This window comes from Ipomoea nil, unplaced genomic scaffold (assembly GCF_001879475.1).
Source record: "Ipomoea nil cultivar Tokyo-kokei standard unplaced genomic scaffold, Asagao_1.1 scaffold3169, whole genome shotgun sequence".
In the NCBI taxonomy this organism is placed as follows: Eukaryota; Viridiplantae; Streptophyta; class Magnoliopsida; order Solanales; family Convolvulaceae; genus Ipomoea; species Ipomoea nil.
The window spans coordinates 1,649,284-1,661,267 of record NW_017619597.1 but is presented as its reverse complement, the minus strand read 5'-3'; the positions used below and the strand labels follow the sequence as shown (position 1 = coordinate 1,661,267).

Genomic DNA, 11,984 nt, shown 5'->3' with positions numbered 1-11,984 from the left:
TTTTTTTTTTGGTTCCTGTTAAGGGCCTAACTTTATTGACTATTATTAGATTTGTAGATATAGATGTAAATTAGTTCTTTAACTTGTGTTATTTATTTATTATTCGGGCAGCCATTTTGGGCCATATCCTATTCCTTAGGACTATAGTATTTATTATTTATGTATTCTTTGGGCCGGTATCTTTGGGCTTTGTACATATTCTTTTGGGCCTCACGCCTTGAGTAATAATATTACTATTTTCTTACACCTGCTCTATATTCTCTATACTCGATTTATGGTGGACCCGGTCCTAAAAAACCATCAAAATTTATAATGCAAATAACTCATAAATTAATAAAAGAATTTGAAATTTTTTTTTAAAAAACTAAAATATCGCACTTTTTAAATTTGTATTTCATTTTTCATTTCCAATTTTCTAAAAAATAGTTTTTTTTTTCTATTATTACTCCATAGAAAATTTTAATATATGTTTAGATAAATACCGGTAATGTTTATTTGTAAGTGGTTAGTATAATTAAATGATACTAAGTGGTTAATTTTAGTATTATTTAAATACTGCTTTTGATATGAGATAGGTTGTTGCTTGTATCCTTGATGTAGCGGAGGCTTAGGATTTTGGGAAGTATTTAGGGCTCCCCTTTGTTGTGGGTAGGAATAAGGGGTTGGTGTTCTCGTATGTGGATAAGGGTGGAAATAGGCCGAGTCGAGCCGAGCTTTAAAAAATTAGGCCTGCGCCTGAACTTGTAGATAGGGTTTTTGTTAGGCTCAAGCTTGAACCTAAATATTAAAAGTCTGTTTAATATTGAAGTCATTAAAAAAGCTTCAAAGTAAGTTCTACTTTAAGCCTATTAAAATCTACATGTTAAAACTTTTTAAAAACTTTAGTAAGTATATCTAAATAATTTAAGAAATATATATATTACACAACATAATAAGTACATAAGCATATCACTACAATGCAAACATAATAACATTAAAATATAAAATAAAATAAAACAAGTCACGATTTCAGCATGCTCGTTAACTTGTTTAGAAATAAAATCAATTGTATTATTATTTTTCGGTCTATATAATCTCATAAATAGTTAACAATCAACTCACATACTTAAGTTGTGATATTTCATCTTAACTATAATATAGCTATATGGTTTGGTGAGCAATTATTGTAACCTTATGGTTATTTATAGTTAAGATTTATTTATTACATGGTGCATAAAAATTCATATTAACCTTAATTCATTTTCATCTCTCTTGCCTCATCCAATCCATCCAAAAACTCACAAATAAACTTCAATTGAGATTATTCTAATGAGGTCAATCTTAAAAATTTAGTACATAGTATTTAATATTACAAATTTTCAAGAACTTAGTAAACTACAATAGTAATTGAATTACAATTTCCAGAGTCACCACAGATCAAAATTTTTAGACCTAAAAATTTCTAGAAATCTCAAAAGTTTAAAAATTTTGATCCATGGTGACTCTGAAATTTGTAATTCAATTACTATTATAGTTTACTAAGTTCAATTCTTAAAAATTTGTAATATTAAATACTATGTACTAAATTTTTAGAGTTAATACCATCTGAGGCCCTTCGAGTATAGTGATTTTGCCACGTTTAGTCTTAAACTTTCAAATTGACCATTTGTGGTCCTTCAACTTTCAAATTTAACCATTTGTGGTCCAAGTTAACCCCATGGTCCTTCAAGTTTCGAAATTTAACCAGTCGTGGTCATCTTAAAAGAACCATGGTTGGTTAAAATTTAATAGTCAAAAGACCATGGGTGGTTAACTTGGACCATGGATGGTTAAATTTGAAAGTCGAAGGACTACAGATGGTCAATTTGAAAGTTTAGGACTAAACGTGGCAAAATCACTATACTCGGAGGACCTCGGATGGTATTAACTCAAATTTTTAATATAATTTAAGATTTGTAGTAATCACCCAACTTAAATACCAATTCTTATTTTAATTGTAAATATATTTATGTTCATAATTTTATCATAGCAATTCACACATAATTATTAAATAACAAAATTTTTATATATGAATAAACCTCATATATGATATATTTGTATAACAAATTTCCTGTGCATCGCACGGAAAAAATACTAGTTAAATATTATAACAGTAAGAACAATTAATAAAAAATTAAACAATAAGAACACTTATAGTAGGATTAGCAGCATGTTTATAGTTGAATCATAATTTATAATGAGATTTTGGAGGTTGAGGGTTAGGGTTTGGTAATTATCATGGTTGCAGTAGACGATAGGCACTAGTCGGGTGCCCGGGCAGCGCCTAGCGCCTTGGCGGCCAAGGCAACGTCTAGGCAAAATCTAGGCGGGTGCCAAAAAAATAGTGGCAAATTAATTGTAGTTTGACAATTTTAATGAGGTTGTTTTCAATATTCAATCAAATAACACATCCAAATAAATGAAATAATGATAATTAATAAGTCATAACATCAAAACTTTATTAAAAAAATAAAAATACTTAAATATGAAATAATCAAATACTTCAATCATCCAAAGATTAAAAGTATCAAACTAGTTTACGGACGTTTGGACCAGATGACATCAGATGAAATTGACCGACTCGGTCGAGTTAGCCGACTAGGCCGATTTTGTCGCCCAGCTGCCTAGGCGCCTGGCACTACAAGAATATAAACATTTAGGCTATGTTTGGAAACTCGGAAAATGATTTCTGGAAGTCATTTTTTGGGTTTCCCATGTTTAGCAAGGCTTGGAAAACCCTGTCAACGGAAAACATTTTCCGTTGACTAGGGAAAACCAAGCCAATTTGGCGGAAAATGACTTCCGCCAAATGACCAACAATGTTTATGGCGGAAACCAGTGTTCTGGTAATCCGCCGGAAACCAGAGCTGTGGTTTCCAGCGGAAACCTGACCACTGGTTTCCGCCAGAAATCTTAAAAAAAAAAAAAGCAGTGAGGAAGGGGAACCAGTGAGAACTCTCTGGTTTCTTCCGGCGAGGGAAACTAGAGAGAGCTTCTCTCTGGTTTCCGGCGAGGAAACCACAGATAAGTTCTCTCTGGTTTCTTCCGGCGAGGGTAACCAAAGAACTCAATATATATATATATATATATATATATATATATATATATATATATATACATACATACATACATACATACATACATACATACATACATACATATATATATATATATATATATATATATATATATATATATATATATATATATATATATATATATAGGCGGCCAGTTGGGCGGCGAAATCGGCCAAAATGGGACTAGTGGGTCAACTCGGTCGAGTCGGTCGATTTTGACCGATTTCATCCGATGTCGTCTGATCCAGCCGTCTGTAGACTAGTTTGATACTTTGGATCTTTGGATAATTGAAGTATTTGAGTATTTCATACTTGAGTTTTTTTTTTATTTTTTAATATTGTTTTGATTTTATGACTTATGAATTATCATTATTTCATTTATTTGGATGTGTTATTTGATTGAATGTTGAAAACAACCCCATTAAAATTGTCAAACTGCAAGTGTGCAACTATTTTTTTGGCGGCGCTAGGCGTTGCCCGGGCACCCGACTAGTGCCTATTGTCTACAGCAACCATAATAATTACCAAACCTTAACCCTAACCCTCAACCTCCAAAATCTCATTCTAAATTATGATTCAACTATAAACATTGTTGCTAATCCTGCTATAAGTGTTCTTATTATTTAATTTTTTATTAATTGTTTTTACTATTATAATATTTAATGAAATGTCACAACTTAACTATGTGAGTTGATTGTTACTATTTATGAGATTATATAGACTGACAAACAATAATACAATTAAATTTATTTCTAAACAAGTTAACGAGCTGAGCATGCTGAAATTGTGACTTGTTTTATTTTATTATGTTTTGTATTATGTATATTTCTTAAATTATTTAGATATACTTATTAAAGCTATAACATGTAGCTAGGCTTTAATAGGCTTAAAGTCAATCACTATTGTGTGGACCATATTTTGTATACCGTAAAATAATGTACATTCTATACAAAAATAATGTACATTCAGTACAAAAATAATGTACATTACATTCAGGGGATGTACATTATTTTTGTACTGAGTGTACATTATATTGTATAATGTACTTTCAGTACAAAAATAATGTACATTTAGTATATTAAAAATGTACTTTTTGTTATGATCCACATAACACTGTGTGGACCATGGTCCACACAATAATTTGCCGCTTAAAGTAGAACTTACTTTGAAGCCTTTTTAATGACCTAAATATTAAACAGACTTTTAAAAAGACCTCATGTCATGCCAATTGTAGGGTCAGGCTTGAGCCTAACAAATTTGACTGCATGATATAATAAAATTAAAATAATGAATATTGTTGTTTTTCCCGCTGACATGATAATAAAATTATTTTTATTTATTGATCATCCTAAGTAGGTCGACCCTTCTTTGTGTTTAAAAAATGAATCTACTTATTAATCAAATTAAATAAGAATATATTGTAATCAGACCATTCAAATATTTTCACATAACGATGTGTATATTATGAGAGAGGTATAACATTACTCTAAAAAAATGATAGTACTAAAAAAATGTGTAGGCGTAAATTGTATATGTGGGTATCGCATTTCCTTTGTAATAAAAAAAAAAAATGATAGTACTAAGAAAAACATTTGTGTGTGATAATAATTATTTTAAAGTTGAAAATGTCATACAAAAACTTGAAATAATGTCACAATTGATTATCAAGTTGAGATTAATAATATTTTTCAAATTTACATAAAATTAATCGGCTATTTCATTAAAGTAGAGTTAAATGAGAAAATATATAGATTTTTAATTTCAAAATTTCTTTTTACCATTTTTAGAAATTAAAAGTACAATCAAATATAGTATGATATTTTTCTAGAATGAATTTATAATGTAACTAAAATTGGACAAATGTTTATAGCAATTTTCATGTTGAATATAATAATCATTTCAAAAAGTATTTTTAATCGTTTTCATCGTAAGTCAAAATAATTACATGAGAAATATAGGAGGTTTAATGTTTTTGATATAATCCTAAAATAAAATTAAAAACCAATGGAAAAGACTAAAAATATGTAAAATATAAAAACACGTACACCATGCATGCACGCAGGCACGAAACACGAATGACGCACGAACCCCCCGAAACGGCAAAACAATTCCTTTCGTTGCTGGATGATCTCACTCTATCCCCCTTAGCTTAGTTGCTCCACTTTTGGCTTGACCAGATGCTCCTGCTACTCAGGAAACTCATCATTGGAAGATTTGGAGCAGAGTAGAGCTGAGGAAGAAGACTGAAAAGTATATATTCTAATTAGTGTAGAGGTTAATTGGGAGAATTGAAATATATAATTAGTGTAGAAGTGCATGGGAAATAAGGGTTTCTATTTCCTAAGTTTGGCGAATAAACATACTCCCAAATTTTACTCATTGAAGTGGCGAGCTCTGATAAGCTACTTTTTTCATAAGGATTTCTATTTCCTAAGTTTGGCGGGTTGAGCTGTTTAGCCTGCTAGTATGTGGGTTAGGTTCATGTTCCCAACACTGCATACAAAAATGTGTCGGGTTGGACCTGGTCCATTTTACAATTGACCGTGGCAGACAGCCCACATAGGTTGATGCTAACTTCTTTTGATAGCTCTTGGTAGAGAGGAGTTCACATTCGACCCGTGGAAATCCACTATGAAATGTAATCAAAATGACTAATACAGTGATTGAGGTGCACGCTTGGTGATAAATCCAACAAATGTGAAATCCAACGCTCTGAGATCGATCTCCGATCCACACTTTGGCCCAACAAGATTAATTAAGGTTTAAGCATGTTACGGCCGTAGAAGGGCGTATTAGTCATTTCATATCTTTAGCCAGTTCGATCAACAACACTTGAATTGAACCTACTGCACGTGGAATGCACGAGCGGCCACAACCTTTGAAGAATTCACATAATCAATCGGTGGCACCCTTTCTGTTAAGGTAACGCATCCCGCTCACCACCAAAATATGATAATTACAAAAAAATAATAAAAAAATATTTTTAAAAAAAAATATGCGCCTAAACTCAAACAAACACGTCCTTAATTTCAATCCCACCGCTTTATATATTTCATTTCGATCTCCCATTTAACCTCCACACTGATTACAACACTCAACTCCACTCTTCTTCATTCCATGCCTCTTTTGTGCCCTAAATTTCCAATGGCTTCTGGATAGGAAATCCTTGCCGCTTCTTCCTCCATGGGAGAGGGAAACAGAGGTTCCCAACAAGTGGCTGAGGGTGTAATGGTGGCAGTGTAAGCCAAAATCGGTTCCTCCACCCGTGGAAGATCGGGATGAGGAAATGGTTGTGGCGGAGGATAAGCATCTCAAATTTGCAACGGAACTATTTCCGTCGCACTTTGGCAACGGAAATTATCCCGACGCTAATTTCATCACCATTTTAGAAACGAATATTCCGTCACCATATTTTTTTCCGTCGCATTTTGGAAACATATTTTTTTTCCGTCTCAATTCCGTCGCATTTAGTGCAACAAATATTCCGTCACAAAACTCATATTCTGTCGCGATTCCGTCACATTTTTTATTATTTTAAAAAAAATTTATTTATAATTATTATTTTTAAGTAGTAATATGAGCTTTTAAAATATTAATATAAAACTACAATGACATACTAAAACACAATTAGTTCTAAAAAATAACAAAATTCTAAAACATTATCAATCGACATTAAGTTTAAGTAATAATCTCACCCAAAAAAAAAAAGTAATAATACATCATCAATCCACATTATCAAACTATGTATGGCATGAGGTTCTTAAAAAAAAAAAAAAAAAAAAAAAAAAAAAAAAAAAAAAAAAAAAAAAAAACTACACCATAGTTACTAAACTTGACAAAAAGAAGTAATGATGAATAGACAGAAAAGACCCAGATCCAACATGTACTAAAGATCCCCTTCAGGAACTCAACAACTTCACTAGTCAATTCCATGCTCTGTACTCCACGTGTCGTTAAACCCAACAAATTCCAAAGTGTCCTGGATGTATCCCTAGTTTAGCCGGTCCTACGCCTTCTCAAGATCAATCTTGAGAATCATCCAACCCACAGCTCCTTTTATATTCTTCATTGAATGAATGATTTCTTGAAAAGCCAGGATATTGTCCGAAATAATTCTCCCCGGGACAAAACTTGATTGGAATGGTCCAATGAATTTTTGCATAACACCTTTCAACCTTGAAGTTATGGTTTTTGTTATGAGCTTGTATGTAACATTGCAGAGACCGATAGGCCGGAGCTGCTTAACCGATTCCGGCTGCTGGACCTTGGGGATCAACGTAATTATAGTATCATTTCTATATTCTGGTAGTATTCCAGTATCAAAGAACCCGAGAACAAAATTGACAAGACTATCCCCTACAATAGGCCAAGCTTGTTGATAAAAGCTAGCATGAAATCCGGTGCCTTAAATGGAGCCATATCATATAACGCCCGTTTGATTTCCAGATGCGAGAATGCTCTATTTACTTGTTCTCAATCAGATTGTTGGAGAGTAGGGAACGAACAACTTCTATTTAGTCTAATCCTATTTGTTACACTAAATGCGTCGGAATAATTTCCGTAGCCAAAGTGCAATGGAAACACTTTCCTTGCAAATTTGAGACGCCTTATTCTGTCGCAATATTTCGTGACGGAATTATTCTGTCGCTTACAAAAATACGACAGGCCAAAAGAAGACGAAATGAAATACGTCGCAAAATGTGATTCGCGACGGAGTTTTACTATTTTGCGACATAAATCCGTCGCGATTCGCGATTTTTCTTGTAGTGAAACCAAAAAAAAAAAAATGGAGGGAAAAAACGTGGTCTTCAATAAGGGAAAATAGCCAGTAACCACATTTACACCACTAATAATTCAGGGGAGGGACAATATATGTCAAGTGTTGAAAATTGAGGGGCAACGTTTATACCACTAATAATTTAGAGGTGACATTAATTATTGGCAGATTTGTGAGGAGCATAAAATACAAGTTTTCCTAAAGCTAATAGTATATTTGAATAGTCAAATAGCTACCATTACACCCTCAACTACCTGTTGGGAACATCCGCTTCCCTCTCCCATGGAGGAAGAAGCGGCAGGGGTTTCCTTTCCTAAAGCCATTGGAAATTTAGGGCACAAAAGAGGCAAGGAATGAAGAAGAGTAGAGTTGAGTGTTGTAATCATTGTGGAGGTTAAATGGGAGATCGAAATTAAATATATAAAGCGGTGGGAATGAAATTAAGGACGTGTTTTTTTTTTTTTTTTTTTGTAACTATCATATTTTGGTGATGAGCGGGATACGTTACCTTAACAGAAAAGGGGCCACTGATTGATTATGTGAATTCTTTAAAGGTTGTGTCCGCTCGTGCGTTCCACGTGCGGTAGGTTCAATTCAAGTGTTGTTGATCGAGCTGGCTAAAGATATGAAATAAACAATACGCCCTTCTGCCACCATAACATGCTTAAACCCTAATTAATCTTGTGGGGCTCGAGTGTGGAGATCGATCTCAGAGCGATAGATTTCACATTTGTTGGATTTATCACCAAGCGTGCACGTCATCAATCACTATATTACTCATTCCCATTACATTTCATCGTGGATTTGCGGTGGATAGATCTCAAAAAAATCCGCAATTTGAAAAAAAAAAAATTGTTCAAAACAGACAACTGAGTCAAAAGTTATGCGTTTCCGAACTTATAACACTTTACAATGAAATATATATATATATATATATATATATATATATATATATATATATATATATATAAATGAGCGCTCATATGTGGTCATGTCATTAGGTGTGGTCGTGTGGTCGTATCTGTGTCGTTGAATCAGTTTAATCTAACGGCAGTGGTAATTCTAAGGATTTTCGCGCGTTTTGGTAATTGGGGGTGTTATGGTAATAACAGTGGCCATTTATAGCGGGCGGGTTCCAGAATACACCAACAATGTTGACAACATACACCAATAGTGTAATAAAACACACCATAGTGAAACACACCAATGGTGTATTCCCGTGTTATTGTAATTACCGTGACCATTTATAGCGACCGGGTTCCAGAATACACCAACAGTGTTGACAGAATACACCAATAGTGTAATACAACACACAACAACGTGATTTTCCCTATACCGGTGTTTTATGACGAGTTTACCCTTGCAGTTCGCTAGGTAGGAGAATGTGCGCGAAAATACTGGAAAAATCTTGATTAATATGATTCATTGGATCTATCTAATCAAATGGCCTATAATTGACCATATGACCACACCTAACAACATGTGATCACCTCTCTCTCTCTCTCTCTCTCTCTCTATATATATATATATATATATATATATATATATATTTAAATGGCCGAACCGGCCGGCTAGGTGGCGACCGCCTAGCCGCCCGGCCGCGGAGGAGGCCGTTTCCAGCCGAATCGTCCGCGGCCGGGCAGCGACTAGCGCCTAGGCGCCGATTAATCGGCGCCTAAGCGCGATTTTTGCAACACTACTTAAACTTAATATGGATTGATATTGTTTTAGAATTTTATTTTTTTTTAGAATTAATTGCGTTCTAGTATGTCATTGTAGTTTTATATTAATATTTTAAGAGCTCATATTACTATTTAAAAAATAATTATAAATATTTTTTTAAAAAAAATTAAAAAAAAAAATGTGACGGAATCGCGACAGAATATGAGTTTTGCGATTGAATATTTGTTGCACTAAATGCGATAGAATTGAGACAGAAAATAATTCTGTTGCCAAAATGCGATGGAATCACGACGGAAAAAAATATGGCGACATAATTAGTGTCGGAATAATTTCCATAGCTAAAGTGCAACGGAAAAAATTCCGTTGCAAATTTGTGACGCCTTATTCTGTTGCAATATTTTGTGATGGAATTATTCCGTCGCGTACAAAAATACTACAGGCAAAAAGAAGACAGAACGAATTCCGTCGCAAAACGTGCTTTCCGTCGCGATTCGCGATTTTTCTTGTAGTGAAACCAAAAAAGAAAAATGGAGGAAAAAACGTGGTCTTCAATAAGGGAAAATAGCCAGTAACCACATTTACACCACTAATAATTCAGGGGAGGGGCAATATATGTCAAGTGTTGAAAATTGAGAGGCAACGTTTATACCACTAATAATTTAGAGGTGACATTAATTATTGGCAGATTCGTGAGGAGCATAAAATACAAATTTTCCTAAAGCTAATAGTATATTTGAATAGTCAAATAGCCACCATTACACCCTCAGCTACCTGTTGGGAACATCCGCTTCCCTCTCCCATGGAGGAAGAAGCGGCAGGGGTTTCCTTTCATAAAGCCATTGGAAATTTAGGGCACAAAAGAGGCAAGGAATGAAGAAGAGTGGAGTTGAGTGTTGTAATCAGTGTGGAGGTTAAATGGGAGATCGAAATGAAATATATAAAGCGGTGGGAATGAAATTAAGGACGTGTTTGTTTGAGTTTAGGCGCATATTTTTTTTTTTTTTTTTGTAATTATCATATTTTGGTGGTGAGCGGTATAATAGAAAGGAAGGGTGCCACCGATTGATTATGTGAATTCTTTGAAGGTTTTTTTTGTAATTATAATATTTTGGTGGTGAGCGGGATAACAGAAAGGAAGGGTGCCACCGATTGATTATGTGAATTCTTTAAAGGTTGTGTCCGCTCGTGCGTTCCACGTGCGGTAGTTGTGCAGTTGATATTTGTATTATTAGGGGGCAGTGCAGTTGGGATTAGCAATGTAATTTCCATTTTCCAGGCATGGGCTGAGATTTGTATTATTGGGTGCATTTGAGAAGACATGACAGGAGTATCGTAAAATTGAAATTACTAAAAGTAATTTCAAAGATATTCCAGGAATTGAACCCAAGATCTCTCACACCCAAAGCGAGAATCATACCACTAGACCAAATGCCCTTGTAGTTTTTGTAAATGTTTCATCTACTCACTCTGGAGGTTGTATCTATGTCATTGGACCCGAGTCCAAAAACACATACTGAAAGTATATCTGGAGAGATGAGAATAGGGCATTTCAAGAATTGAACTCAAAACCTCTTACACCCAAAGCGAGAATCATACCACTAGACCACATTAATAGATTTGTATTATTAGGTATTTTTGATTTCCTTGTGCAATTGGGATTAGCAACGTAATTTCCATTTTCCAGCTTCTGCAGTTGAGATTTGTATTGATTGAGAGGACATGACAGGAGTATCGTAAAATTGAAATTACTAAAGGTAGGGGCATTCTGAGAATTGAACTCAGGACCTCTCGCACCCAAAGCGAGAATCATACCACTAAACCAAATGCCCTTGTTGTTTTTATAAATGTTTCATCTAATCACTCTGGAAGTTGTTTCTATGTCGGATTGTAGGGAGTGGGGTTACCCGGCAAATTATTCTATGGACCCGAGTCCAAAAATACACAATTAACATACTAAAAGTTCACAATTCTATTTTTTGTCCTAAATTTATCGATGTTTGTGGCATCACGAGAATTGAACTTAAGACTTGCTCACTTACTTTTGTCAGGTGTTAACTGGAGCAAAAAAAAAAAAAAAAAGAGATGAGAATGGGGCATTTCGAGAATCAAACTCCAGACCTCTCGCACCCAAAGCAAGAATCGTACTACTAAACTAGATGCCCAAATCAATACATTTGTATTATTGGGTATTTTTGTTTTTGTTTTTTTTTGTTTTTGTTTTTTTGTTTTTTTGTTTTTTTTTTTGTTTTTTTTTGTTTTTTTGTTTTTGTTTTGTTTTGTTTTTTTTTGTTTTTTTTTGTTTGTTTTTTTTTTTTTTTTTTTTTTTGTGCAATTGAGATTTGTATTATTAGTTATTTTTGTTTTCCTTTGAAATTACTAGAAGTAGGGGCTTTCTCAAAATCAAACTTAGAACCTTTCGCACCTGAAAC

At 33.8% G+C, this 11,984-nt stretch overlaps 1 non-coding gene across 1 annotated transcript; it reads right to left on the bottom strand.

The window, feature by feature from the left end:
- Positions 1-11,312: 11,312 nt before the first annotated feature.
- TRNAP-UGG lies at positions 11,313-11,384 on the bottom strand. The gene has a single exon. It is a non-coding gene; the product is annotated as a tRNA-Pro (tRNA).
- Between the last annotated feature and the right edge of the window lie 600 nt (positions 11,385-11,984).